This window comes from Acyrthosiphon pisum, chromosome A3 (genome assembly GCF_005508785.2).
Source record: "Acyrthosiphon pisum isolate AL4f chromosome A3, pea_aphid_22Mar2018_4r6ur, whole genome shotgun sequence".
Lineage (NCBI taxonomy): Eukaryota > Metazoa > Arthropoda > Insecta > Hemiptera > Aphididae > Acyrthosiphon > Acyrthosiphon pisum.
The window spans coordinates 9,387,860-9,394,569 of NC_042496.1; positions in this window are offsets into that span (position 1 = coordinate 9,387,860).

Consider the following 6,710-nt stretch of genomic DNA (forward strand, 5'->3'; position numbering starts at 1 on the left):
ATAATGTTTAGAAGTTTAGACAGTTTAGTGTAGGTATGCAGTGTATATAATAAATATTATATTAGGTAATAGGTATAATGTATATATATGCACGTCGAGGCGGGGTATATTTTATAAGAAAATATTCGGACTTACTTATTAATATATTATTCCGAAAATATTTTTACTGAATTGTATTTATCTAGAAGTGAATTTAATTTGAAATATTTACTCGTGGATTTTATTGGAATACCTAATTGTAGCTCAAAAACGTATTTTGTCAGATAAATATTTATTCAGGACCGTGTAACGTAACCCAATATATATTTCCAACGAAATACTTTCCATGAAAATAAGTTTCTGAACAAATTTGATTTCGACAAAATATTGTTGTCTAACAACAAAATATATTTTGTTTCCAACAGAATATTTTCCATAAAATTTAGTTTTCGACATATTTATATTTATATTTATTTATTTATACTTATATTTCAAACAGATTACGATTACTAAGCAATATTATTTAATAAATACAATTCTAATGTCAGGAAAATGCATGTGAACAATGATTATATAAACATTCAACGAATCAATAGTGAGCTAAAGGCAGTAGTGGATCTAAAGCTCATTTAAGGAGAGGGCGAATTGGTATCATAGAATTTCAATATAAACATATTAGTCAATGGACATCTGTTATATATATAAAAAAAATTAAACCGTATAAAAATTCAATAGTCTTTTATTAAATATTAAATAAACAAATTAATTAATAATTTATTTGAGCAACAATTGTATGTTTTTTTTTTACCAGCCGCAAATCTGTCAATGATTTTTTCCATATCAATGCTTATGTTCTTATGAGTACCTATTGAGTAAAGCTAAGCCAGTTAATCTTTCCTCACCTATGCACGACATCATCCACGTTTTTAATCTAATAAACAAGTCAATAAGCAAAATACCAAATTACCAAAAGCAGGAAAGCATAATATAGTTATCAACTAGGCAGGAAAGTTATAGGAAGTAAAATTAATTTTTAAAATCTGATTTAAATTATAAATGAGGCAGTTTAAACAAAAATATTTTATAATAAGCTCAAATATTAAGAGGACGCTACTACCCGCTTGTGGTGTCTCCGTCTTACAAAATATGTGTACAGCACAGAAAAAACTGTTCTGCGCGGGATAGAACCACTCAGGCTGTGGTAAGAGTAAAGACTCCAAATTGATAAACTATGTAATTCAAGACATGATATGTGAAATATCATTATTTTTTTTGATATGACATACGAAAAAAGTTCTTATTATTTCAAAATTCATTATTTTTTTATTTTTTTTCAAACTTCAATAACTTTTTCGGTAGTTTCGATGTCGAAAAAATAAAAATGATATTTCACAGGTAAAGTTTTCTTTTTTATGTGCTGACAATTTAAAAATGTAAAATGCAACAATGAAAATTAAGTATTTAGCACTCAATATTAAAATTGAGTTATTTAGCACAGTCACAGTAAACAAAATATTTAATTTATTTTATAAAAATGAAGTGATAACAGATTTATAAGGCGGTGCAGCACGTTTGTAGCACTGCTTGGCGGTAAAATGATTTTATCTGTCATTCTATCTATAATCTAAAACTATAACCGTGGCAAGTTATCTACAGCAATTGTGGTTATAACTAAGAAAATATTCTTTTAATATTGTGGTTATAACTAATTTAAAATTTGTTTTGAACATAATCTTGTTATTTAAATTCGATAATTTGTATTGATAATCAAAAAACAATATAATTGATAAGATATTCAAAAAAAAAATACCTTTTTTGTATCATTTATTAAGTTTGAAGTTATAGTTATGACTTATAAATTTCATATTCATTGTATCATACGGCGCTATAATTCAAGTAAAAAAATCCTTAGTTGGGGTAATCGCCACGTCACCCCCCTCAAATCCACGCCCCTGGCTAAAGGTCCCTTAAACATGATTGTGTGGCCCGTGATTGGTCAATTAAATTTTATTATACCATTCAATTAATACATTTTGTATGCAACCAGATATTTCCAACGAGGTATTTTTCAACTAACTGCTGTTCCGAACGAATCATTTTCTAACATTTTATGTGCACCCTGCGACATGTGTATAATACTTATTTTAACCAATTTTTGATTTGGGATTGGAGATTTTAAATAATAATACATTCATGCATACACTTTAATATATAATATTATAATGTATTGCTTATTTTTTTATTCAATAAAATAATCACGTATATATGAAAGTGTTCATTATAGGTAGGTACCAATATACAAGAATACGCGATAATGTTACAAAAATGTAAATCCACATTTAAAAAAATATAATCTAAATAATTAAAATTAAAGTTTATACTTTTCTTAGTCATATGTATATAATATGCATGAATTTTGAGTACTTATACTATTATATAATCGAGTTTATCTACATTTTTAACGCGTATAATAGAAACACTAAAAAGATTCGTTTTACGACAAACGATGAAATAATGTCATTATTAACGAATTTACGATTATAAAGTGTAGCAGCTATATTATAGCTAGGTACCTTGCCCTTACTATCCTATTTATAATCCATTTAATATCAAAGTATACATTATATTAAATCATTTAAAAAATTAAAAATAGTGATATTTAAACAATTTTCGAGATAGGTATCTAAATTATAATACAGGTAACACTTTTCTATATTATACAGCTCTTCGTAATTCTTCATAATGTTAACATTCTTCTTCTTGCTTGTTATTATAAATATTGGTAATCCCTGCATGCATCTTAAAATATATCAGAGCAAGTTTACTCTATATTATGTTAATACTTATACAACTGGATGCTAAGTGTTATCATTATTTAACTGTAAAAAATAAAAATAAGGAACTTAAAATATCTTGTCGGTATATTGGCCAAATTATGTGGTGAGTCACGAATTTACAAATAATCACAGTTTATTAAATACCTACCTTATTATTATTAAATTTTTTCATATTATACTTTAACTCGTTAATTTTTATATTTTATTTCCTACAGTATAATACAATTTAAAAACGTTTCATAAATAAATAAATTATTCAATATACCTACTTAAATTCCTATATGAGTACATACCTACTGTTATATATTTATATTATATAATATTTAGAATATGTGTAACACAAGTAACAACAAATAGATAAATAATATATAATGTATGTAATATAAATACCTAGGTAATGTTTATAAGAAAAATAATCTTGCATTGGAAGTGAACATTTATTTAAAATTTAAATTGTTAGTTAATTATTTGACGTTATATTATATTTATATTCTCTTATGAATTGATTGTTTAAAGTTATACACACCCAATGACGTATTATATTGAGCATTTCTTGTTAGAATAAATAAATTCTTACCTATAATTTATAAAGTATATTAACGTCATCACTCATAATATTTAAATCATTTTTAATATTTCTAATTACTTCATATAATTATTATAATGTTACTAAATACTTTTATTACATAGAAGTATACTTAATAATATATAGTGTAATATATTTTTAACTTGTTTAGGTATATATAATAGCCAATGCTTTATACTTTTATACATTTTTAACTATAAAATATTTTAATATGTAAGACTCAGAATTCGTCATCTTCTTAACGTAGTTTTCTCATAATAACAAATAACACTGCACAGCATTGACACATTTATAGTATTATAATGTACGAACTACCGACTTTTATATTAGTTAGTACTTATTTAGTAGGTAGGTACTATTATATTATTATACAGCGGAAGTAATATAATACTATCCCTTGTATGATTGAGGTGTTTAAATCTATGAGGCTTAAATCAGTTTAAACTAACGTTTTGAAACATTTTATGTGAGTTTTATTAAACATATGGTCATCTTTTATATCCGAGATTATTAAAAAACCAAACAGGTGGTTGCCCGAATCGGGCAGCCCGATTGCATAGTTTAAATTAGTTGCGCGTAGGAAGATATTTTATTACAGCAATATTGTTATTATAGTGCTACGAAGATGTTTGGCAAATTTAATAGATTTGTATAAAATTATGGTATACAGATGGTATTTTTTATCATACTAATTAACATAGAATAGTAGATCCAACCATTGTTAAAGTGTAGAGCTACTGCACAATGCACGTACCTACTCATAATATTTTAAATATTTTCCTAGTTTTTAAAAAAAATTAACCAATAAGGCATGATATTTGCAGGATTGTGTGGTAAGACAAGAATAATCTGCAGGTTTTCCTAAACAACTCTACAAATATTTTATTTCTTATAATTTCAGAGCTGTAAATCAATATACCTACTAAGAAAATTCGTTTAGTTGTTATACGTGCTACGTGCACTATAAAATTATACTAGGTACGGACGTACGATACCCATATATATCGTTAGGGCTGTATAATAATTAATTCATTATTCATACTGAAAGTTATTTATTTTCATCCAAGAAGATATTATTATATTATTATTATATTACTTATCAGATTATGTGTCATAATAATTGTTGAAGGAATTCATTAAACAGAGAAATTTAGTACATTAACAAACCTAAGTATATAATTCAAACACACAAGCACAAAAGAACATGCCATGGAACTATAAAAACCCAATCAATTGTCCACACCTTAGGTAATAAACTAAATTAACTAGTAGTGTGAAAATAACTTGTTTAAAGATCCAAATGGGTGTGTAATTGTCAATGTGTAATGTGTAAGTATGTGCCTATGGCCTATCGCAGTATTAATTGCAAACATTTTGTACGTTTTACGGATGTACTAAGGAGGTACCTGCATTATTATCCAAATTGAGCTACTTTAAATAATTGCGTATAATTAAACTAAGTTTTCTTAGCAGTTTTCTTAAAATATAGGGTATGTGTATTATGGTAGGTTATTGATAACATAAGACACTAGAATAATGAGTTAAATCGATTACCCCGTATACTATATATAAAATCAATTCGGTTCTCATTGACTTAATTTTATGTTGAAAATATGACATCCTAATTTCTAACATATGCTTAAGAATATATTATCATACTATTGCATACTGATACTTATATTCTAGTAGAATACCTACTGTAATGTGTTATTAAATATTATAAATTATTACCTATAGGTACCTTCTATGAGTTTATTGAAAAACTACAGATAGGTAATTAATTTTTTCCCCAATGGCTAATTGGTTAATTCTCAAATCTCAGGGTTAGGTTAGTAAATAAGTTATTTAATTATTAAATAGTACGTTCTACACATGTGATGAACTAATGACAACTCTCCCATTTTGGAGCATAATGTATACATGGCGTATGGGGTATGGCACAGCTAGAAATGTATATAGGATAATATACTCATTATATTGTATAATGTATTTCTTTGAAATCGTGATTGAAAAAATTCATTTTCCGAAACAAAATAAATTGCAAATATGATTAGAATTCATTGGTGTTTGTAGACTTAATATAGTTATTATATATAATTCTAGATTGTTCATTTCTAGATAATATATATATTATAAGGAGTTATACTTGTTGTGTACAATAAATTTTTTTTTTATTCAGCTAGTTTTATATAACTATGTTATATTTTATACAGTAGTAATAGTAGTATCATGTATAGTTAATTTAAATGTTCGCGATGTTCAATTAAAAATAAATAATACATAATTTATGTAAAGCATTATTGAAGAAGGGGTATGGACAAAAGACCTCATGGTGAAAATATATATCAAGGACCCTTATGATGAGTTATGAACATCATACTTTAATTTTGTATATACAGCAATATATAAAACATATTTACATAATATTTAAATAAACAGAATATACATTATAAATATATATTAGGGGGGACGAGGTGGCCGAGCGGTCTAAGGCGTCGGTTGCGGCGCTGCCGTCGCCGGTTCGATCCTCGGTCACCGGGCGGCATTTTTCTTCGGGCAAGTCACGGTGTCCGGAGAACAAGTGCCACCACCCCCCACCCGGGCATGGCAGACATAGGCGCAACTAGACCTATACTTTTGAGGGTGCACAAATTATAAAGAATTCCCAGACCCCCGGACCCATACTCTATATACAGGCTATAACAGAAAGATCTGACAAAAAAAAATTACGCTACTTAAACGTATGACAAAAATACTGTGGAAAAAAATATTTTGAAAAAAGTTATTACATTCTAAGCCAATAACTTTTATTGTATTTATGTTATCTAAAATATAGGCTTGTTTTATAAATTATAATAATTAATTGTAAACAAAGAAACAATAAAAACACTCTCACATTCATGGGCAGTCTTCTATCCTGCCAAAGATAAAGAGAAATATCGTTATCCTGTTTTCTAAGTTATTTTGTTGAATATTATTAGGTATGATCAATGTTACACAAATAATTAAAAACAACATAACTGTGACCTGTTCTATACAACATAAAATACCTACCTAAGCTAAAGATTATTTGTTATACTGTTATAGCAGGGAATGTTGAAACCGTAGACCTATAAACTAAGTTTTTATTAACTTAGTTTATAGGTCTATGGTTGGAACATAATACTCAATTAGTGAAGTACTTACTATTAATCACTTATTATGTTCCTCAATATACTCTAAGGTACAACTTTTTTGTATTTATTGATAATTTTTACTTCAAAATAATCAAATATTATAGATTAAGTATTTTATATTTTTGGGGGGTG